This window comes from Rhinoderma darwinii, chromosome 5 (assembly GCF_050947455.1).
Source record: "Rhinoderma darwinii isolate aRhiDar2 chromosome 5, aRhiDar2.hap1, whole genome shotgun sequence".
In the NCBI taxonomy this organism is placed as follows: Eukaryota; Metazoa; Chordata; class Amphibia; order Anura; family Rhinodermatidae; genus Rhinoderma; species Rhinoderma darwinii.
Window position 1 is genome coordinate 153,883,333 of NC_134691.1, and position 25,379 is coordinate 153,908,711.

Consider the following 25,379-nt stretch of genomic DNA (forward strand, 5'->3'; position numbering starts at 1 on the left):
TATATATGTATATATATATATATGTGTGTATATATATGTATATATATATATGTATATATATATATATATATATATGTATATATATATGTGTGTATATATATATATATATATATATGCATATATATATATATATATAAGTGTGTGTATATATATATATATATATATATACATATATATATATATATATATATATATATATATATATATTAAAAACAGTGTCCTGATTTTCTTTGTAGAACCAACACTTGCACTAGTAAGGCCCTATGCACACAACCGTAAGAACTCTCTCCGTAATTGCAGACCGTAATATGGTCCGCAATTACGGACCCATTCAGTTTTATTGGCCGCGGACACCTTTCCTTATCGCTACGGATGGGTGTCTGTGCCGTAGAAATTTTCCGAAAATTATGGAACATGTCCGTTCTTTGGCATTTTACGGGCTGTGCTCCCATACGCACGGACCGAAAATGCGGGCCGTGATAACGGGCACGGCCGTGTGCATGGGGCTTTATCATAAATAAGGCTCATCGCGTATAACACATTTCTATTGGGCTCATCATGAAGTCACATAACAAAACTCGGAATAGGCCCTCCTCCAGGATTACATAATAGTGTTATGATTATTATGGTCTCAACTCTGTCCTCCGTGTCATTTTATCTTTTCCTTGGTCTCTTACTAACCTAAATAAATGTTCCTTCTCTCCCTAACATCATTCACTGTTATCATTAAAGGGGTTGTACGGTTTCAGCAAATTAATGTTATTTTTTTGTATAATTAAAAGTTATAAATTTTTCCAATATACTTTCTGTATTCATTTCTCTCTTTTTGTAACATCTCCGCTTGCTGTTATTCAGCAGGAATATTCATTGTTTACTTCCAGTGGATAAAATTCTGTCCATGGTCATTTGATAGACACACAGGTGATGGGGTCGTTAGAAGACACGGCTCTGATACACAAACCATAACAAGTCGTGCACCTGTGTGGCCATCACATGACCATGGACAGAATTGTATCCACTGGAAGTAAACCATGAATGTTCCTAATGAATAACAACAAGCAGAGATCTTGAAAACCGTGAGGAATTAAAACAGAAAGTATATTGGAAAATTGTATAACTTTTCATTATACAAAAAATAACATTCATTTGGTGAAACGAGACAACCCCTTTAACTGGACCTCCCATCTGAGTGGAGATGGGCCCCCTTAGTTATTGGGTCCTAACACAGCACCTATGCCTGCTACCCTGGTAGTTACAGCCATGAACTTAATTATATTTAATAAACAGAAAGTATATAAACAAATACATATGCCCCGGGAGTTCTTATCTAAATTTTAGGTATTCCAGGTATGTCATATAACTACTTGCAGACATGCCAAATCACTCAGGAAACACATGATCACCGGGAAATACAGCTTATCACTAACTACTTTATCAGGAAGTATCTTTTCAGGCATGGAATGTAGCTAAACTACAAGCAATGTGAGCAATTTTCTGTGGATGTAATCTCCGGTAATTTAGGTTGCTCCTTACATGTAAGATATAACATTAATGCAGCCACCGCTAGTATTTGTACTGGATCTGGTTTTCTCTGTTGGACTCTGTTGCTTATTTACTACACACGTTTCTAATCACTGGTCATTCCATCTTGGTTTCCACTTGCCTTTCTATTTAAACTGTATTTTTCTTTTTTGTATAAGTATACATGAATTGATAGGAAGCACAAATTACAGATGAATAGTCAAATAAACCTTTGACTTCCGTAGATATGTTTCATGCAGTCTCCGCTCTCCCATACAATGCATTCGGAAAGTCTTCAGACACTTTACATTTTTTCACATTTTATTTTGTAGAGGCCTTGTGCTAAAATAAAAAACAATTCAAGTTTTTTCACATCATTCTGCACTCAATACCCCATAATGACAACGTGAAAACAGAATGTTAGTAATCTTTGCTAATTTATTGAAGAGAGAAAACTAAAATATTGCATTGAGTATTCAGACCCTATACTCAGTACTTAGTTGAAGCACCTTTGGCAGCGATAACAGCTTTCAGTATTCTTGGGTATGATGGCACAAGGTTTACACACCTGGATTTGGGGATTTTCTGCCATTCTTCTCTGCAGATCCTCCCAAGCTCTGTCAGGTTGGATGGGGATCGTCGGTGGACAGCTGTTTTCAGGTCTTTCCAGAAATGTTCGATTGGGTTCAAGTCAGGGCTCTGGCTAGGCCACTCAAGGACATTCACAGAACTGTCCCTAAGCCACTCCTGTGTTGTCTTGGCTGTGTACTTAGGGTCATTGTCTTGTTGGAAGGTGAACCTTTGGCCCAGTCTGAGGTCCAGAGCACTCTGGATCAGGTTTTCATTTAGAATATCTCTGTACTTTGCTCTATTCATCTATCAACCCAGACCAGTCTCCCTGTCCCAGCCGCTGCAGAACAACCCCACAGCACGATGCTACCAACACCATGCTTCACTGTAGGGATGGTATTGGGCAGGTGATGAGCAGTGCATGGTTGCCTTCAGACATGATGCGTAGAATTGAGGTAAAAAAGTTCAATCTCGTTTCTCAGTCCGAGAGTCCTTTAGATGATTTTTTTCAAATTCCAGCTAGGCTTTCATGTGTCTTTTACTGAGGAGAGGTGTCTGTCTGGCCACTCTGCCATAAAGCCCAGAGTGCTGCAGTGATGGTTGACCTTCTGGAATTTTCTCCCATCTGTACACGGGATCGTTGGAGCTCAGTCAGAGTGATCATTGGGTTCTTGGTCACCTCTCATACCAAGGCCCTATACCCCCGATTACTTAGTTTGTTGGGACGGCCAGCTCTAGGAAGAGCACTGGTTGATCCAAACTTCTTTCATTAAAGTATTATGTAGTCCACTGTGCTCTTGGGAACTTTCAGTGTAGCAGAAACTTTTTCGTACCCTCCTCCAGATCTGTGCCTCCATGCAATCCTGTATTTGAGCTCTACAGGCAGTTATTTCCTCCTTATGGCTAGGTTTTTGCTCTGATATGCATTGTCAGCTGTGAGATCTTATATAGACATGGGTGTGTCTTTCCAAACCATGTTCAATCAAATAAATTTACTACAGGTGGACTCCAATCGAGGTGTAGAAACATTTCAAAGATGATCTAGAGAAATTGGAGTCCCCCCAGAGCTAAATTTAAAGTGTCATAGCAAAGGGTCTGAAAACTTATGTCCATGCGAAATTAGAGTTTTTCATTTTTTTTAAATTTATAAAATTCTGCTTTTACTTTATCATTATGGGGTATTGAGTGCAGAATAATGGGGGAAAACGTGATTATTTTGTTTTACTAAAGCCCAAGGCCTCAACATAACAAAATGTGAAAAAAGTAAAAGGGTCTTAAGACTTTCCGAATGCACTATATATACACTACCATTCAAAAGTTTGGGGGTCACCCAGACAATTTTGTTTTTTCCATGAAAATTCACACTTATATTTATCAAATGAGTTGCAAAATGACTAGAAAATATAGTCAAGACATTGACAAGGTTAGAAATAATTTAATCGAACCCACAAATGTAATGCTCCAGATTATCAACTAGCTCAAAGGAAGGTCAGTTTTATAGCTCCTCTAAACAGCTAAACTGTTTACAGTGGTTCTAACATAATTGCACAAGGGTTTTCAAGTGTTTTCTAATCATCCATTAGCCTTCTAACACAGTTAGCAAACACAATGTACCATTAGAACACTGGAGTGATGGTTGCTGGAAATGGGCCTCTATACACCTATGTAGATATTGCATTAAAAACCAGACGTTTGCAGCTAGAATAGTCATTTAGCACATTAACAATGTATAGAGTGTATTTCTGATTCATTTAATGTTATCTTCATTGAAAAAAACTCTGCTTTTCTTTCAAAAATAAGGAAATTTCTAAGTGACCCTAAACTTTTGAACGGTAGTGTATATATATATATATATATATATATATATACACACACATACACACACACACCATGGAAATTCTATACTACCTAAGTACAGCTTTTTAAGTATAAAAAATCTCTCATGTAGTTCAATAAATCTCAGTCTTAGATATTTATTAATTTTAAATAGTGGCTTTAGTTCCCTTTGTAACCATAATCCTCATACATATGTTTTTACTTAATTGTTTGGCAGACAAATAATATTTTTTTTCAACCTAAACTCCTTTTATTTAGTAAAGGCACCCGGGAATAATACAACAAATAGAAATCAACAAATCAAATCAAATGAAATAAATTACAGCTATAACATCTCGACTACATAATACTGTCTACTACATTTTTCAGTAGATGTAATATGAAATTCAAAGAGGCAGATACTGTGAATATATGGTGTATAAAATTAATTTTAAATTATACCACAACAGTTTATTGAGAAATGAGATAAGTGATAAATGGTAGATCATTGGGGATTTAACCGCTGGTAACCTCACTGATCTCTAGATTGTTCCAACTAGCGTGTCCTGTATGGGTCTACAGCAAGCGTGCTTAAAAGCCACTTCATACAACTCCAACCCACTGCGGATATCCTGGTGAGGAGGAACGGGAGATAGGGGGTTCCAGCAGTCCCACCCCCCACATTTATCACCTGCTACCTGTGATTTTTACAAACCCTATTTATATGTATGGGATGGATTCAGGGGCGTAGCTAAAGGCTCATGGGCCCAGGTGCAAGAATTCAGCTTGGGCCCCCTACCCCTCCCCAACATCACCAGACCCCTGCGCGCCTATGCCCAGCCGCATTGCCCAACAGCCCCATAGTATAATGCCCCCACACAGTATAATGCTCCCATAGAAGCCCCCACACAGTATAATGCCCCATACAGTATAATGCCCCCCCATAACTGCCCCATACCATATAATGCTCCCCATATCAGCCCCCACAGTATAATGTCCCACATAGCTGCCCCATACAGTATAGTGCCCCCCATATCAGCCCCCATAATTCCCCCCATATCAGCTCCCCATACAGTATAATGCCCCCATATCAGCTCCCCATACAGTACAATGCCCCCATATCAGCCCCCATACAGTATAATTCCCCCATATCAGCTCCCCATACAGTATAATGCCCCCATATCAGCTCCCCATACAGTATAATGCCCCCATATAAGCTCCCCATACAGTATAATGCTCCCATATCAGCTCCCCATACAGTATAATGCCCCCATATCAGCTCCCCATACAGTATAATGCCCTCCATATCGGCTCCCCATACAGTATAATTCCCCCATATCAGCCCCCCATGTAGTATAATGCCCCCCCATCTTATCAGCCCCCTTGCTATATCAGCCCCCCATGCAGTATAATGCCGCCCCGCCATATCAGCCCCCATACAGTATAATGCCGCCATATGTGCATAATAGAAAAATAACTTAATCACTTACCTATCCCCGTTCCCATGCCGGGTGGAGGATCCTTCGCCTCCTCCGGTGTGTGCTATGAGTGACCCGGCGTAGACAGGAGCGATGATGTCGCTACATCGCGTCTGCCTGCGTCGAGCCGCTCAGGGCACAGTGAATGCTGGAGTAAGGAGACGTCAGCTCCTTGCTCTAGCATTGAATGGAACCGGGACCTCGGTGAGTGACTCGCGACTCCCTGGAGGTCTTCACACGACCCCCCAGGGGGACGCGACCCACAGTTTGTAATGTATTGTGTTGTATTGTGCAGTTTGCGGTGGAGAGAGGAGAGGGGCTGTAATTTAACGCCCCCCACCGTCTCGACCACAAACACAGACAGCACAGTGCAACACAATACAATACAACACAGCACAATACATTACAACAACACAACACAATACATTACATTACAATACAGACTCTGCAGCTCACCTGGAGTCCTCCGCACCCGTTCTTCAACTGCACTGGCTGGAAGACTTGTCACGTGACGTCACAGTCACATGGTACACTAAGTGTACCATGTGACCGTAACCAGGAAGTGCCAGCTTAACTGCACAGAAAATTTATTTAACCAACATGCTGTATGGCAACGTGGGCCCCCAGGCTCAGGGGCCTGATCGCAACTGCGACCGCTGCGACCCCCATAGCTACGCCACTAGATGGATTGCTGGAAAAAATTTCTGCAATGGAAATCTGCCACATGTGAACATACCCTAATGGAGAGTGTCTGCGCATACATGGCAACTTTTCTGCGAGGAACAGATACTGCCAGATACAGCACCTCACTCAGGACTATAAAGGCAGTCTGCATATTCTCAGGCTTGCAGAATATCATGCACCTGCTTCAGAAACAACCCTATTCATATGAATATTCAGATTGAAAATTATTCTTATACTTTTACACGTTTGCTGCTAGATATGTAACCTAAAACATCCTGCAGGAGATTCTATTGTCGTCAACATGTTGTAGTCAGGATTTGGGTTTGTAACTGTAAAATTGTAATTCTCGCACAGAAGGTCTCTATTAAAATGTGCCATAATATTGTCTTTTAAACGGGCTCCATTCCCTCACAGACATATTTCTGATGATCCTCTCTGCTGAACCAGTGCTGGACAGTCCCATATTAAACAGCTGAAATGCGAGGCCAATATTTTTTGGTGAACGTTTATCTCTCTCTCTCTCTCTCTGAGATCTCTCTTGTTATGAGTCCTGTACTTGTCAGTTAGACATGATCATGACAGGTTTTCTAACCTCTTAATATTAACCAAAAAGTTTCCATTCACTGACAGCAATAATACATCTTGAAAATAGTGCGGAATTCTATAGCAAAGTATATTAGAACATTTCACAACTTTTCATTAGAAAACCAGAATTTCTAGATATATCAAACACATATCAATTCCAACACCTCATTTGTACGTGTACAGTTTAGACTACAGTCAAATAAATATATATATATATATATATATATATATATATATATAAATAAATAAATAAATACTATGTTTATTTTAGAGCTGTTGGTATATGGCATCTACTATCTCTGGGGAATGCATCTAGTTCGGTAATAATCATGTTGGCCTGGCTCCAGACATGACCACTTCAGGCTGAGCTCATATTATGTTTACCTGTTTGGCGTAGGGAGTTGGCTCTAGGCCAGTGCATTTCACATTTAATGAAAGCAACTTCAATTGCCTACATAGATCACTTGTAGTACTAAAAAGCCATAAAATTCCTATGTATAAATACATATAAGGGAAAAGACGAGCGCATAAATTCATGAGCATTTTGGTGTCTCCTCTCTTTATTTTTTCAGCCATAGCTTTTTTAATACAAAGTGCATTGGGACCCGGCCAAATGTGACAGAAGACACTGCTCAGAAGTGACATTTCCAGCCGGGATGTATAGAATATTATTTGGATTCCAATATTCTGAACCACAAGACTATCCAAATCTGAAGTAAGGACAGATTGTAAAAGCTTTCAGTAGGATGGTGAATAATATATAGCTGCGCTGACATATTACAGGCTATAGGGCAGAATTGTGTATACTTATATACGGTAACATCATATCTTTTTTCATAATTTACATTAAAACAATTGTGTTAACTGAGTTATTTTGAGTTACTTGAATATCCAGATATTACATATAAGTAAAACATAAATATAACAAAAGTTATTATTATTATTATTAATAACCCCTTAGTGACCAGCCTATTTTAGACCTTAATGACCAAACTATATTTTAAATGTTTCTATTGTCGCATGCACAGAGCTATAACTTTTTTATTTTTGCGTCGACATAGTTGTATAAGGATTTTTTTCGGGACAAGTTGTATTTTTTAATAGCACAATTTTTGGGTACATATCATTTATTGATTAACTTTTCTTAACTTTTTTTGGGGGGAATAGAAAAAAAAACCTGCAATTTCGCCACACTTTTTTGTGTCCTAAATTACGCCGTTTACCGTGTGGTATAAATAACATAACAATTTTATTTAGTGGGTCGTTACGATTGCGACAATACCAAATTGACATGACATTGTTTTCTTATGTCTTACTACTTTTACACAGTAAAAGCATTTTTTTTTTCAAAATTATTTGTTTTTGTGTCGGCAAATTTTAAGAGCCATTTTTATTTTTCTGCTGATGCAGTTGTATGAGGTTTTTTTTTGCAGGGCGACTTGTAGTTTTTATTGGTCTCATTTTGAAGTACATGTGACTTTTTGATCACTTTTTAATCACATTTTTTTAAGTTAAGATGAACAGAAAACATCAATTCTGGCATTTGTTTTTTATTTTATTTATTAGGGTGTTCCCCGCGTGGGTTAAATAATGTAATATCTTCATAGTTGGGGCCCTTACGGACGTGGCAATACCAAATATGTGTAATTTATAACTTTTTTTTTTGTTTTCTTTTCATAATAAAGTATTTTGTTAGGGGAAAAAGTGGGTTTTTATTTTTTCTTTACTTGGGATTTTTATTTATTATTAACTTTATTAAGCTTTTTTTAAACCTTTTTTTTTAGTCCCACTAGTGGACTTCACTATGCGATCATTTGATCGCTTTTATAATACACTACAATACTTCTGTATTACAGTGTATTATTGAATGTCAACTAGCAGGCAATCACTAAAGGCAGACCTGGGGGCCTTTTTTAAGCCCCCAGCTGCCATAGAAACCATTGGCACCCTGCGGGTGAGCCGATGGGGTGAGAGAGGGAGCTCCCTCCTTCTAAAACCACTCAGATGTGGCGGTCGCTATGACCGCCGCATCTGAGGGGTTAAACAGGCGGGATTTATGTTGATCTCGATCCCGCTCGCTCGAGCAGGTCTGCTCCCAGCCCTCAGCTACCTCTGGTAGCTGAGACAAGAAGCTTTTACTGCTCCCGATGGCTCAGATTTATTCTGATGCAGTGCCTTGAAAAAGGCATATGCATCAGAATAAAGCACGTTAGTGACTGCCGTGAAAAGGTGTATTGGCATTCACTAACTGGTTAATGCTATACTGCATTAATGTGTAACGCCTTATACCTGGGGTTGAGAGATTAAGATGGGCAGATCATCTGCCCTGAAGAGTGAATAAATTATTTCACTGTAAGGGTAAGTGCACTCTGGGTAGATATGCTGCGTAAGAATTGTGGTGCAGTTTTCCATGTGAAATCTTCGCTGCGGAAATGCTGCTAGAACAAAAAAAAGTTCATACTTACCCCATACTCCATTGTCATTGCGACACGTCCCTCTGCTCTGAGTAAAGTCTGGCCTCCTGGGATGACGCTGCAGTCTATGTAGTCACATGGGATAAAACATCATCCCAGGAGGCCGGGCTGCACTCAGAACAGAGGAACGCCTCAATACACGATGCTCGAGGGTAAGTATGAACGTTTTTATTATTTGTAAACCATAAAAAGTTTTTTTTTCTGATTTACAATTATTGCGGCGGAATCGCAGCTTTTCTGCCTCAAAAATCACGACATTTGCCTGTTTGTTGGGGGTTTCACCTCCCATTGAATTCAAAGGAGAAAACTCGCAACAGAAGAGCAGCGATTCTGCAGCATAAATTGACATGCAGCGGATTAAAAAACCGCACCGCAGGACAATGTATAAATGTTTTTTCGGCAGATTTTTTTCTGCTGTGTGTGGATGAGATTTTTTCAAATCTCATCCACTCTGCTGCTACTGTAGTACGCTGTGGATTTTCCGCAATGAAATCCGTTAAACGCTCTATTACATGTCAGATATAAGTATCATAAAGAAAATAGATCCGGAGTACTAAAATATAACTTTTACTGATATGAATAAAAAATAGGTATAAACAATTATGAGATGAACATAAGGAACCTATTTGCCAATACTGCATACAATGAATTATTTTCCATCGTTTCAAGTTGTTGTCAGAAATTCTTTTGACAGCAGAAAGTAATCAGTCCACCTTTATAAGGTTTTCACATTTTTTAAATTTTTCAATGATTTTTTGGATCACAAATGGAGGAAAAAGAATAATGAGGCAGTTGCCCTCCTACCCCGTATTTTTAGGTTAGTAGTCCTCCATATTGAAGTGTCCCGCAATGATGTTGCGTCCTCTCTCAGATGGTAAAAAAAGCGACAGGTAGGTCTCGCTACGCGTTTCCTGCTGACCAGGCAATTCCTCAGGGGAGATAGGTCAATAAAGCAGAAATGTCCAGAGTCGGGGCTTGCTGCTTGAAGTGTGATTGTCGATTCGTGTGGAGAGGAGTGCTCTGTGATTCAGAGCATGTAGAATCGATGGAGCAGTAAATTTCAGTTTACTGCTCAGCTGTCGTTTCTTGCACGAGGGAAAACTCAATGGTTAGAGTAGATTTGCAGTGGCAAAAAAAGAAATCCTTTGGTTAAAACACCCTTGCAGTGGCAAGTAATGTAACCTTCCTGGTAGGAGGCAAACAAAGAACGCCTGTCCCTGGACGGTACACGCCAGGGACAGGCGTTCTTTGTTTGCCTCCTACCAGGAAGGTTACATTACTTGCCACTGCAAGGGTGTTTTAACCAAAGGATTTCTTTTTTGCCACTGCAAATCTACTCTAACCATTGAGTTTTCCCTCGTGCAAGAAACGACAGCTGAGCAGTAAACTGAAATTTACTGCTCCATCGATTCAACATGCTCTGAATCACAGAGCACTCCTCTCCACACGAATCGACAATCACACTTCAAGCAGCAAGCCCCGACTCTGGACATTTCTGCTTTATTGACCTATCTCCCCTGAGGAATTGCCTGGTCAGCAGGAAACGCGTAGGGAGACCTACCTGTCGCTTTTTTTTACCATCTGAGAGAGGACGCAACATCATTGCGGGACACTTCAATATGGAGGACTACTAACCGAAAAATACGGGGTAGGAGGGCAACTGCCCCATTATTCTTTTTCCTCCATTTGTGATCCAAAGAATCATTGAAAAATGTAAAAATGTGAAAACCTTATAAAGGTGGACTGATTACTTTCTGCTGTCAAAAGAATTTCTGACAACAACTTGAAACGATGGAAAATAATTCATTGTATGCAGTATTGGCAAATAGGTTCCTTATGTTCATCTCATAATTGTTTATACCTATTTTTTATTCATATCAGTAAAAGTTATATTTTAGTACTCCGGATCTATTTTCTTTATTATTCTATTACTACGGAGAAGTGAATTTACTATTATCCAGGTGGGGGATACACAATACCACAAAATATTTAAAATTTTCAGATATAAGTATCAGAAAATTATGTCGTGTTGGTACCAAGAATATTTATGCTGGAACCTTAAAATCTGGCATGCATTCCAATACCTTCTTTTATTGCCCCCTCTACAAGTTATACCTGACTAATATCTCTAAGACTAATCAAGTTAGAGCCAATTCATATTATATATCATTAATGTCAGTTTTTGCAGCTCTTTGATACAAAGTCAAGAGAAGCTTACATCTAAACGGATCCCGATGTTTACCATCGGAATCTATTTTGAACCAAAAGAGAGAATAAAGTTTGTTTTTATGATGGACATGTTTCTCTGTCCAACGTGGGCTGTGACCATTGGTAAAGGACTGATGGGAATAATTGGGTCTGCAATTTCAAGCCAGCCAAGACAGAAGAAACCGCAGACCGTTGGTTGGAGTTGGAGGATGCTGAAACTCAACATGGTAATCCAGAGGCTGTGGAGGAGGAGGTATCCGAGATTCAGAAGTGATGGATGTTGGACGCAAGCCCACAATTACAGTAAGAGAAGACATGTCTCAATGCTTCTCTGGCAGGGAGTCACAAGTCATGCTGGACTCACCAGTGGGGATTAGGACACAACAGAAACCTCCAATTGACGTTCTAAATACTGATTTACAAAATAATCCATAGTGCCGATGGAGGCCACTTTGAGCTGTCCATGACAGGGTTGAAGGGCATTCAGAGTTTAGCAGAAACAAAGAAGAGCACATCTTGCCCTCAAATTGCTTTAATGAAAAGACCATTACACGAACGCGGTTATTTGTCCATGTGCTATCCTCAATTTTTTCAGATAGCACACAAACTTATTAATTACTTTGGCCCTATGCACACAAACCGTGACGTTCACGGATCCGTGTGGGGGTTGCGAGCCTGGGTCGCAAAAACTTAGGACATGTCATTTTACTGTCCGTATTTGCGGATCATGTGACTTACTCAGGGGGTTGGGACAAACTGGTGACATCAATTCCAGCCTTCCTTTCTTATTTTTCTTTGCAGATCCGTAAATACTGATGGCTCACGGATGCACTACGGAAGTTTTTTGTGGACAAATCCGTGGTTTTGCAGACTGCAAAATCACCACTGTCGTATGCATTGGGACTAAATCAAATCTTGGGAGGGTAAAAAATGTCCACAGATCTGAATGATCATAATGTATGTTAGGATGAAAATTTGAGTACAAAAAATATCATCTGTTGAATAATAAATACAAAGTGTGCTTATTTATTCAGTTATAAATTAAATGAAAAAGATTTTGTTTTTGCCAACCTCATGTACACCATGCTTTTTAAGTGCTGGTGAAAACTGTACTGTGCAAACATTGCAATAATCCTTTCTACTGCTGTGTCACATGGAGCCTGGAATACACAAATTTGCAGTGGTCTGCAACTTTCTTTAACAGAGAAAAAGAATTGCCGGTTCAGTAACATTGCAAATCATATTATTTTTGGCTAGCGTATTTCTTTTTTGTTAAGGGTAATATGAAACATACCATGTAAGACTTTTTTATTGACAGGTCCAAATCTTGACCACAATTTTTCCAGGGGACAAAACATACTGATACATATTTTGGAAAAAAATCTTTTAAAATAAGAAATTCTTTCTTTGGTGGTTTACTGTTTGGAAAAAAAATTACAAAATTACCAATGGCCACTGCACATATGCTGTTTGTCAAAGATGTTTTTATGTTATCCTTTATTTATTCACAAAATTACAGAAAAAGTGTGGAGTTGACTGATGATGAAAAGAAACACTCTTTGAGGGGAATTTATTAACTTTTCTAAGCTAGTTTTCTGGCGTAGAAAAGTCGCACAAGGATCCAAAGTTGCAATTTGCGGTAAAAAGTGTGACTTTTATGCTGTTTTTGATGCTCATGGCACTTTCAAAAGTTGGCGAAGTTTAATGGAAGGGCGGGGCCATTCGCGTCCGACGAATTTACTCTAATTTAGGCTAGCTCATAGCTGACGTAGATTTGACACTCTGACACGGATGGGCAGAGATCCGCCTAATTTATTAATTACAAACAAATCACAGAAAAAAGAACTATATTAATTTAAAATCACTAGATAAGGCCATACTTACTCATACAAGGGCAGGTACATACACCAATTCCCAACAGGATGCAGACAAAGCACAATGCCACATAGAGGGAGCTTTAAAAGGTGCAAAATACTAATGAACAGCCACTCTCATGCCTACTATTCATGAGGGGGAGGTGTGAGAGTGGCTGTTCATTAGTATTTTGCAACTGAGTAATCTCCCTCTATGTAGCATTGTGGGTTGTCTGCATCCTGCTGTGAACTGGTGTTTGCACCTGCCCTTGTTTGAGTAGGTTTATTTGTAATATTAGCGTAGGGACTCGCAATACGATGAGGACGCTTGACGAGTGATGTGAACTTGGATATCTTTTCACAATGCAGCCTTGTAACGTTGGGGGAGAATAGTGTGTCAGTACTTTGTGTGGTACACTTAGAAGGTGCTGGCAGCCCGCCTGGTCTAATAGTAAGGGTGTAACTAATAGGCTGTATGCCAGCATGGTGCACTACATGTAACCGCGTGACTGGTACATTTATCCCTCAAGCACACTTTAGTCATCCGTGTGCGGTCCGCATTTGCGGATCCGTGATTTGCGGCCGTATAAAGGGCCTCGGATGTGTGATTGAGGCCTTATAGAAGCTTTATCTGTGTGCAATTATAATACTAGGTAGCCACCCCCCTCATGAATAGTAGGTGTGAGAGTGGATGTTCATCAGTATTTTGCACCTGTACAATCTCCCTCCATGTAGCATTGTGGTTTGTCTGCATCCTGTTGGGAACTGATGTTTGTACCTGCCCTTGTATGAGTAAATATAATGTTATAATGTATTAATTAGGCACATCTTACTTTAGCGATCTGTATATTAGACTAGCGTATGAAATGGCAGTCTTAATATATCACCTCCACTGTTTTATTGACACACAGGTGACACGACTGTTGCAACTAAAAATGTTTGTCCGGTTGATTTTTTTTTTCTTGTTAACAGTTTCTGTAGAAAACGACATGGGTACGTGTAGTGCTGCAGTTAAAACTATAGCATGCTCAAGCATAGCCGAAAAAAACACTGCACTAATATTGCACATCTATCATATAGATGCAACTGTGGGTTGCAAACACAACCTAAATAAAATCAATCAATATTGAGGTATTTTAAAAATTGCACAATAATAACAATAACAAAGTTTGGGTTGCATACCAACTGTATACTTTTCTGATCAATATATATCAAACATATGACACATCCATTCTTTTTGTAAAGGTGAAGTCTTGTTTTTTCTTATTTTTCAGACTAATCCAAACATTTAGGTATGTTCACACGCAGAAGTAAAAACATCTGAAAATGTTCAGCCTTTCTTGAAGCTGAAAACGTTTTTTTTTAGGCGTTTTTTGGAGCCGTTTTTTAAACTGTTTTTCCATTGAAACAATGAAAACCAGCTCCAAAAACTACTCAAGAAGTGACATGCACCTTCCTTTTACGGGGCGTTTTTTTTTTACATAAAAAAAACGCCCTGCCTGAACGAAATACTTTTTTTCCCATTGAATTCAAAGGGCAAATGTTTGTAGTCGTTCAGCTAACATTTTTTCTGGCTTATTTCGTGGCAGTTACGCCTCAAAATATGCCTGAAAACTCTATGTGTGAACATACCCTCACTGTGGAAATGTATACACTTAGGCTATGTTCACGCTGCATATTTTCAGGTTGTTATTGGAGCACAAAACGCTCGTATTACGCTCAAAAAACACTAAGATACACCTACAAACAGCTTTCAATAGGAAATACGCTGTGTAGTTCACATGAGGCGTATTTTTACGATACTAAATAAAAAAAAGCTTAGTAAAAAGGAAGTGGTATGTCAGTGTTTTACAAGCTGATTTTTCGTAGTTACCATTGAGCAGGTTCCAGGTTTATGTGGGCCCTTGGGTGAAACAGACTTAGTAGGCTCCTTTGCAGGGGAACTCATGGCGGCAGTAAAATGGCAGAAAATGTCACTTTGTGCCCCCATATAGAGGTTAGGCCCTGTTTATGCCCCCATATAGAAGTTAGGCCCCCAGTTTGTACCCCCATAAATTTAGTGCCCTCTGTAGATAGTGCCACACAACCCCCCTCCCAGGTAGTGCCACACAGGCCTCTCCTCCCAGGTAGTGCCTGACAGCCCCCTCTTCCCAGGTAGTGCCACACAGCCCCCCTCGCTGGTAGTGCCACACAGCCCCCCTCCCTGTAGGTAGCGCCTTTGGGGTACGTTCTAGGAGTGGAATCCCCAGCCAGAGCATTGCCGATGCTCTGGTTGGGGATTCCACTTCAGGAGAAACCCCTGACGTCACTGTCCATATATGGACAGTGTTATCAGGGGCTACCCCAGAGCCATAGTCCCGGGCAGAGCACTACTAGCACTCTGCCTGGGATTTCTGCTCTGCTCCTGACATCACTGTCCATATATGGATAGTGATGTCTGAAACAGAGCTGAAGTCCTGGGCAGAGTGCTACTAAAGGCTCTGCTCCGGTACTCCATCTCTGGGGAAACCCCTGACATCAGTGTTCATATACAGCTAGTGATGTCAGGGTCAACCCCAGAGCCAAAGTCCCAGGCAGAGCGCTATTAGCACTCTGCCTGGGACACTGCTCTGCTCCTGACAACACTGTCCATATATGTACAGTGATGTCAGGGGCTTCCCCAGAGACAGAGTCCCGGAGCTGAGCTGCTTGTAGCGCTCTGCCTGGGACACCGTCTCTCCCTCAGACATCACTGTCCATATATGGACATTGATCTCAGGGGCTTCCCCAGAGATGGTGTCTTGGAGCAGAGCCGCTAGCACTCTGCCTGGGACTCCTTCTCTCCTGCTGACATCACTGTCAAGGGTAGTGGCCTCGGCACTTGCCCAGGTTCGCTGGGTGCTGATGCCAGCCCTGCCATTGAGTCTTCAAAAAAAAAGAAAAAGCTACAAAAATTTGCCTCAAAATAAGCTTAAAAAACACTTTAAAAATTAGCTCTTAAAACGCCTGTATTTTAGAGGCTGTTTTCTCTTGAAATCAGCCTTGTATTTTTAAGCCTGAACATATGCCGTGAAAACATAGCCTCAGGGTATGTTCACATTCAGCGTTAACGCCTCAAAATACGCCTGGAAAAATGGTAGCAGAATGCCTATAAACATCTGCCCATTGAAAGCAATGTTTTAAAAAAGAGCGCGTAGAATAACGCTGTGTAAAAAGGAGCATGTCACTTCTTGAGCCATTTTTTAAGTTGTTTTTCATAGTGTCAATAGAAAAACAGCTACAAAATATCTAGAAAAAATGCCTCCAAAAACCTTTTCCGCTTCAAAAACGGCTAAAAATCAAAGGCTGTTTTCTCTAAAAATCACTCCGTAATTTTCAGCCGTTTTTACTTGTGCGTGTAAACATACTCTCAGCTTTGAATCTATCTACCATTGACTTACTCTATAAAAAAAGGTTGTACTACAAAATAAATTTTTTAGTCAGTGTTTTAGTCAGTCAGTCAGTTCTTGTTTTTTGCTATTTCAGTAGTTGCCCTTCCTTTATTTTCCATTACTAATTATTTAAAGATGAACAAAAAGTCATCATTGTTATGTTGCAATAATAGGAAAATGAAAGTAACTGGTGGAAATGTGGGGGGGGGGGGAATAATTAAAAAATCAGGCAAAGTAAAAACAATATTCAGGTATGTCTGATTCAGACTTTATTTTCTGTTCACGATTCTTATCAATAAAATTAATCAAAGAACATAATAAACTTTACAACTTGAAATATTATAAGGTTTTTTTATGTTGTTTTCTTTAGGGAACTTGTTTAGAAGTTTCAATTGAATGCCCAAATTATCTCTATACATGATTTATTTCAACTATAATGTACCTCACTTACAAAGTGCTGACTATTCATTTTCTAAGTCCTTACAGAACCCGTACGCTGATACATTAAGGCCCCATGCACACGAACGTATTTTTGCGGCCGCAATTCACCCGCAAATCTGCGGGGGAATTGCGGCCCCATGCATCACGCGCGTTGCACGGACGTATTACAGGTTCGTCTAAATAAGCCCTAAGTGTATATGCGTTGTGTCCACATTATGAACATTAGTAAGGGGGTAACATAAGGTGTGAGCAGGTATATCATAAAATAAAGGCTATGATGCTCTAGATTTATAATGATAGGCGCAAATAACAAAATCATGTTACAAACATCCTAGTAGTAGCTCAGATCAATGGGTGGATCAGAGATGAAGATAAACAGACTGGGTGAAGTATAATGTTAAATAAAAAGCTAGTATAGGATATGTAGTGATCAATACCCTCAGGATTAGTTGTTTTTAATCGGTAGATCCATCTACATTCCTTTTGGAGGAGGATTTGTCCATAAAATCCCGAAGATCAGAACAATTTCTCCTCAACCTGAGATATTGTCCCTTGGGGATCCCTTTTTTAAGATTAGTGGGATGATGGCTATCCCATAGGGGATTTTATGGACAAATCCAGACAACTACGATATAGATTTCAAGCGAAAGGTTGCCCGGACAAAACTTTAAGAGATGCATACCATCACGCCTTATTAAATAACAGAACTGAATTATTGTTCCCAAAAAAATCAACAGAGGGAGAGATGACAACTAAGATTAGAATAGTGGGTACATATGACAATAAACAAAGAGATTAGAAATATTTTCCAAAAATTTTGGGGGATTGTAACCGCAGACCAAGATCTCAACAAAGCAGTTGCCCCATAACCACTTATTACATATAGGAGGGGAAAAAACCTCCAGAACCGGCTGGTACATAGCCACATTACTGAATGTCTGTCACAGACAGGATGGTTACCGGATAAACCAACAGGCACATATAAATGTGGATCGTGAAAAGCATGTAAATACGTAACCAAAGATAACACCTTTCAGAGTGCAGCTACAGGACAATATTTCAAGAACAGGTTATTTGGTAACTGCAAATCCAAGGGGCTAGTGTACATGGCCACATGCACCTGCCCACAAAACTACATGGGAAAGACCATCCGGAAGTTTAGGCGAAGAATTCTGGAGCACATGGGAAATATCCGTAGAAAAGAAGATACGTGTCTAGCGAGACACATGCTAGAGAAACATAATAACAACACTGAGGAAATTACAAGTAATAGAGGTAATGAGATCATCAGTACGTGGAGGGAATTTTGATAGACTCCTCCTCCAAAAGGAATGTAGATGGATCTACCGTTTAAAAACAACAAATCCTGAGGGTATTAACCCCTTCCCGACATTTGTCGTAAGTATACGACATGGAAAGCCAGTGCTTCCCGCAAAATGTCGTATACGTACGACAAATGCATGTCGGTGGCTACAATGGCAACCGGAGGCCTAATACTGGACTCCCGGTGTGCCTAGTATGGAAAACTACCAGCCCCCGCCCGGAGGTGGGGCCTGAAAGGCTTCCGTAGCCGCCGGCAAGATGGCGCCGGCTCAGGAGATGAGCCGGCATCATCAGCAGTGGATATCAGCTGTATGTTACAGCTGACATCCACTTGTAATGGCAGAAACCGGAGCTAGATCCGATCCCTGCCATTAACCCCTCAGATTCAGTGATCGGATGCGATCGCTGCATCTTTGTGGTTGCTAGCAGATCGCCAGCTGTGCCCTGCAATCGCACGACTGCCGGCTGCTATTATGACACCAGGAGACCTAACAATGGCCTTCTGTTTGCCATTACAGAAGCCGATTAGGCCCCGCTCAGAGGCGAAGCCTAATCGGCTTGCTGTCCGTGAATGACTGACAGATCTAATACATTTCACTACGTAGGTAGTGCAATGTATTAGAAATAAAATCTGACAGTTGGACCTTCAAGTCCGCTATTGGGACTAAAGTAAAGTGAAAAAAAATGTGAAAAAAAGTTGTAAAAAATATAATAAAAGTTTTAAGTAATAAAATAAAACACAATCGCCCTTTTTCCCTTATCAAGTCCTTTATTATTGAAAAAAATAAATAAACCATACATATTTGGTATTGCTGCGACCGTAACGGCCTAAACTATAAAAATATTATGTTACTTATTCCACGCGGTGAACGGCGTAAAAAAACCCCGTAAAAAATAATGCCAGAATTTCTGTTTTTTGGTCACTTTGCACTACAAAAATTGAAATAAAAAGTGATCAAAAAGTCGCATGTATCCAAAAATGGTGCCTATAAAAACTATAGCTCGTCTCGCAAAAAACAAGCCCTCATACAGCTCCGTAGACGAAAAAATTTAAAAGTTATGGTTCTCACAACATGGCGACAGAAAAAATATATTCTTTTTACAAAAGTAATTTTATTGTGCAAAAAGTTGTAAAACATAAAAAAGTGCTATAAATTAGGTATCGCCGGAATCGGTCTGACCCGCAGAATAAAGTTATCATGTAATTTATAACGCATGGTGAACGCTGTATAAAAAAAACCTAAAATAACTATGCCAGAATTGCTGTTTTTTGGTCACGTTGCCTCTCAAAAAATAGGATAAAAAGTGATCAAAAAGTCGCATGTACCCCAAAATGGTACCAATTAATAACTACAGCTCGTCCCGCAAAAAACAGCCCTCATACCACTACGTCTATGAAAAAATTAAATTTGTTAAGGCTTCCATAAGTCAGGAAATAAAAAATATGCAGTTGTGCAGATCAGAGGTGAACATTTAGTCTGTTTCAAGAGGTGATTTATCGGGGCCCTAAAATTGGGGAACCAGGAGGGGGGGCCCAAACATATCTGCTAGAAGCGAGGGCGCCCGTATTATACCAGGATAACACTTCCTAACAAAATTCCCCAAACTGCAAAGGTGCGGAGTGTGGGCCAAAAGGGGGATAAGTAAAGACACCGTTTATCAGTGCAACACCGGCCTGTACAGAAATGATTGCTTCACAGCGTAATACACATCTATGGATTATTTTATTTTTTATCCCATTATTATACCACCTGACTATGCCCCTGATGTACTCTGCCCAGCTTACATATGCCCCCACATTATAAACGGAAACACCAGTAATACTCAAACAAAACTACTACCAAGCAAAATCTACGCTTCAAAAGCCAAATGTCGCTCCCACCCATCTGAGCCCTACAGCGTCCCCAAACAGCAGTTTACTTCCACATATATGGCACCGCCATACCCGGGAGAACACTTTTAACAATTTTTGGGGTGTGTGTCTCCTGTGGCATAAGCTGGGCACGACATACTTGCCACTGAATTGGCAATTCCGTGGAAAAATTGTAATTTTTACTTTGCACCATACGCAGCGCAATCATTTATGGAAAAGACCTGTGGGGTGAAAATGCTCACTACACCCCTTAATAAATGCCTTGAGGGGTGTAGTTTGTAAAATGGGGTCACTTCTGGGGGGGTTCTTTTATTATTTATTCTTTTATTATTTCCCATCTGAGCCTCTGCAATTGTGAACCAATTCTGTGTAAATCGCCAAATTAGGCCTCAATTTTGCATAGTATTCTCTCACTCCCGAGCCCTGTCAAATGTCCAGGCAAAAGATTAGGGCCCCATGTAGGGTGATTCTAAAACTGGGAAACACAGCATAATAATTAGAGAGATGTCTTGTTATGGTGGCACAAGCTGGGCACCACATATTGGCATAGCTATTGAAAAATCCCATTTTCATTCTGCAATATCGAGTGCACACTAATTTATGCAAAACACCTGCAGTGTTAACATGCTCACTACACCCCTAGGTGAATACCTTGAGGGGTGTAGTTTCCAAAATGGGGGTCACTTTTGGTGGGTTTCCACTGTTTTGGTCCCACAGGGGTTTTGCAAATGCTAAATAGCGACCAGAAACCAATCCAGCAAAATCTATACTCCGAAAGCCAAATGGCACTCCTTCCCTTCTGAGCCCTGCCGTGTGCCCAAAAATGAGTTTATAACCACATGTGGGGTATTGCCATACTCGGTAGAAATTGCTTAACAAATATTGTGGTTCTTTTTCTGCTTTATTTTTTGAGAAAATGAAAAATTTTGCGCTAAAGCTACATCTTATTGGAAAAAAAATGTCATTTTTATTTTCACTGCCCAATTCAAATAAAATCGATGAAACAGCTGTGGGGTCAAAATGCTCACTACACCCCTAGATTAATTCCTCAAATGGAGTCCCTTTTGGGTAGTTTCCACTGTACTGGTACCTTAGAGGCTTTGCAAAAGCGACATGGTGTCAAGAAACCAATCCAGCAAAATCTGTGCTCCAAAAGCCAAATGCCACTCCTTCTCTTCTGTTCCTTGCCATGTGCCCAAACAGCAGTTTATGACCACATATGGGGTATTTCCGTACTCCAGAGAAGTTGCTTTACAAATGTTAGCGTTCTTTTTTTCCTTTATTTGTTGAGAAAATAAAAAATTTTGAGCTAAAACTATGTCTTATTGAAGAAAAAGGATTGTTTTTATTTTCACTGCCCAATTCTAATAAATTCTATGAAACTCCTGTAGGGTCAAAATGCTAAATACACACCTAGATGGCTTCCTCAAGGGGTGTAGTTTCCTAAATGGAGTCACTTTTTGGTGTTTTCATTGTTTTGTCCCCTCAGGGGCTCGGCAAATTTGACATGGCCTCCACAAACCATTCCTGCTAAATTTGAGCTCCAAAAGCCAAATGGCGCTCTTTTCCTTCTAAGCCCTGCCGTGTGTCCAAACAGCCATCTATTACCACATATGGGATACTGTTTTACTCGGGAGAAATTGCTTTACAAATTTTGCAGTGCTTTTTCTCCTTTAGTCCTTGTGGAAATGAGAAAAAATTAGCTAAACCTACATTTTCTTTGAAAGAATGTAGATTTCCATTTTCACGGCCTAATTCCAATCATTTCTGCAATAAACCTGTAGTGTAAAAATGCTCACTATACCCCTAGATAATTTCCTTAAAGGGAATGTGTTGCCAGCAAAACATGTTTTTTTTTTTTTAGTTAAACAATTACTGTGTAGGTGATTAAACATTGTTCTAATTTTATTTATTTTTTTCACGAGTCAGAAAATATTATAAATTGGATTCAATTGGATTCTAATTTATAATATTTTCCATTGCTGGTCACTAGATGGAGCCATTCCCAAAATTGCAGCATTGCATGTGGTAAAGCAACCACATTGCTTTATGCTGCAAAATTGGGTAAAAATCCCTCGCTCTAGTGAGCTCTGAGAATCCCCCCCTCCTTTATCCTGGCTAGTGCCGGGATAAACGAGGGGATTGAACGGTCTAACCTCCTACACTGTGTGTCGCCATTTTTTGAGCTAACACACAGTGTAGTAGGTTAACATACAGTAGTAAACACACACTGAAACACAAACATACATAGAAATCCCTTACCTGCTCCAGTCGCCGCCGCTCCCTCCGGTCCATCCGCTCCGTCTGCTGCCGCTGCTCCATGTGCACAAGTCCGGAAGCCGCGACCGGAAGTAGTAATATTACTGTCCGGCCGCGACTTCCGGTCCACAGGAAAATGGCGCCGGACGGCGCGCATTTCAAATTGAACTGTGTGGGAGCGGCGCATGCGCCGTTCCCACACAGCGGCGTACATGATAGTGGATGGAACGGGCCCCGTTCGCAGTCCCTATGGGACTGGAGCTGCCGTATTCCATGTCTGTATGTGTCGTTAATCGACACATACAGAAATGGAAAAAAAAATGGCAGCCCCCATAGGGAAGAAAAAGTGTAAAAATAAAAAAAAGTAACACACAAACACACAAATTAATCCAAACGTTTTTAATAAAGCACTAACATCTTTAACATATTAAAAAAAAAATTGTGGTGACACTGTTCCTTTAAGGTGTGTCGTTTCCCAAATTGGGTCACTTTTGGGGGATTTCCACTGTTTTGGCACCGCAAGAGCCCTTCAAACCCGACATGGTGCCTAAAATATATTCTAATAAAAAGAAGGCCCAAAATCCTCTAGGTACTCCTTTGCTTCTGAGGACGGTGCTTCAGTCCATTAGCACAATAGGGCCACATGTGGGATATTTCCTAAAACTGCAGAACCTGGGCAATAAATATTGAGCTGCGTTTCTCTGGTAAAACTATGTGTTACAGAAAAAATGGATTAAAAATGAATTTCTACAACAGCAAAAAATTAAATTAGTAAATTTCACCTCTACTTTGGTTTAATTCCTGTGAAACGTCTAAAGGGTTAAGAAACTTTCTAAATGCGGTTTTGAATACTTTGAGGGGTGAAGTTTTTAAAATGGGGTGACTTTTTGGAGGTTTCTAATATATAAGGCCCTAAAAGCCACTTCACAACTGAACTGGCCCCTGTAAAAATAGCCTTTTGAAATTTTCTTGAAAATGTGAGAAATTGCTGCTAAAGTTCTAAGCCTTGTAACGTCCTAGAAAAATAAAAGGATGTTCAAAAAACTATGTCAATCTAATGTAGACATATGGGGGATGTTAATTAGCAATAATTGTGTGTGGTATAACTGCCTGTCTTACAAGCAGATCCATGAAAATTTTGAAAAATGCTAATTTTTGCAATTTTTCGCTCAATTTTGGTGTTTTTCACATTTAAATAGTGAATGTATCGAGCAAATTTTGCCAGTAACATAAAGTCCAATGTGTCACAAGAAAACAATCTCAGAATCGCTTGGATAGGTTAAAGCATTAGTTATTACCACATAAAGTGAAACATGTCAGATTTGAAAAATTAGGCTCTGTCAGGAAGGTCAAAAGTGGCTAAAGAGGGAAGGGATTAATGACTACATATCCTATACTAGCTTTATTTAACATTATACTTCACCCAGTCTGTTTCTCTTCATCTCTGATCCACCCATTGATCTGAGCTACAGCTAGGATGTTTGTAACATGATTTTGTTATTTGCGCCTATCATTATAAATCTAGAGCATCATAGCCTTTATTTTATGATATACCTGCTCACACCTTAGGGTATGTGCACACACACTAATTACGTCCGTAATTGACGGACGTATTTCGGCCGCAAGTCCCGGACCGAACACAGTGCAAGGAGCCGGGCTCCTAGCATCATACTTATGTACGATGCTAGAAGTCCCTGCCTCGCTGCAGGACAACGGTCCCGTACTGTAAACATGATTATACTACGGGACAGTTGTCCTGCAGCAAGGCAGCCCGGCTCCTTGCACTGTGTTCGGTCCGGGACTTGCGGCCGAAATACGTCCGTCAATTACGGACGTAATTAGTGTGTGTGCACATACCCTTATGTTACCCCCTTACCAATGTTCATAGTGTGGGTACAGCGCATATACACTTAGAGCAAGCATTGCCTGTCACATACCCCTGACGTGGAGGGATTTTTGGAACAGTGTTTCAGCCCACTGCTGCTGGGGACGCTCCATGCGCTGATTGACAGTGCATAGTCTTCAATCACAGCCCCACACGTCATCTCAGGGCATGCAGCACTATGCTGCACTATGATTGGCTGACCTGGATGTGCCCCCACCTACGTGGGTGTGACTGGCATTACGTGAGGGCCCTTTCCATTGGTTCAATATGCACATGTGGGGGGAGTGTCCTCCACATTATAAGATGGAGTGTTTGGCCACCAACAGTGGCTAGCTTACTATGTCCACGTTGTAGCATGATTTGTTGCATTCAGTGCATTGTAAACTTAGACTTCTAGAATGCTAGAAGATCTAATAGATTGATTGCTGTAGGCCCTGAAGATTTGCGGCAGAAATAGATGGCAACGAAACGCGTAGGGCTAATAGTGGGTAGGATAGGAATAAAGGGTCTTAGCGCTTGAACAATATTCCTTGCACCTAACTTGGATGTGCTGGACTTGGATATAATTTATCTACCTTGTGCAGATCTCTATAGGTGTGGCTATTGGACCCCACCTATATCTCTGATATTCTATGTCCACTTTACAAACATATATAAAAATAGATAGTAACTAAGGTACAAACTGGACATAAATATACGTGATACCTTATTTCTTTAGCATTATTACCTACCACACTAGATTAATTTATTTTGTGTCAATGCAAAGTGCGAAAGCACTAGACACATATTCTTGATACATTGTATCATTTATCTTGTATAAGCTGACATACTTATGATACAAACATTGGCAGTGAAGCGTTGACGGACATTTTATATATCCCCTAAACAGGTCAGAGGCATGGACCCTATATGGCTGCAGCATTATTGGCCTATAGCAGGCCATGGTGGCTTTATTACAAATCTACAATAAGACTTTGTTCATAAGGCCTAGATTGGCCTT

At 40.2% G+C, this 25,379-nt stretch overlaps 1 protein-coding gene across 1 annotated transcript in view; it reads right to left on the reverse strand.

The window, feature by feature from the left end:
* BMP6 (bone morphogenetic protein 6) overlaps nt 1–25,379 on the reverse strand; it is a 265,062-nt gene that overhangs the window by 108,892 nt on the left and 130,791 nt on the right. The gene's annotated exons all lie outside the window — the stretch shown is intronic.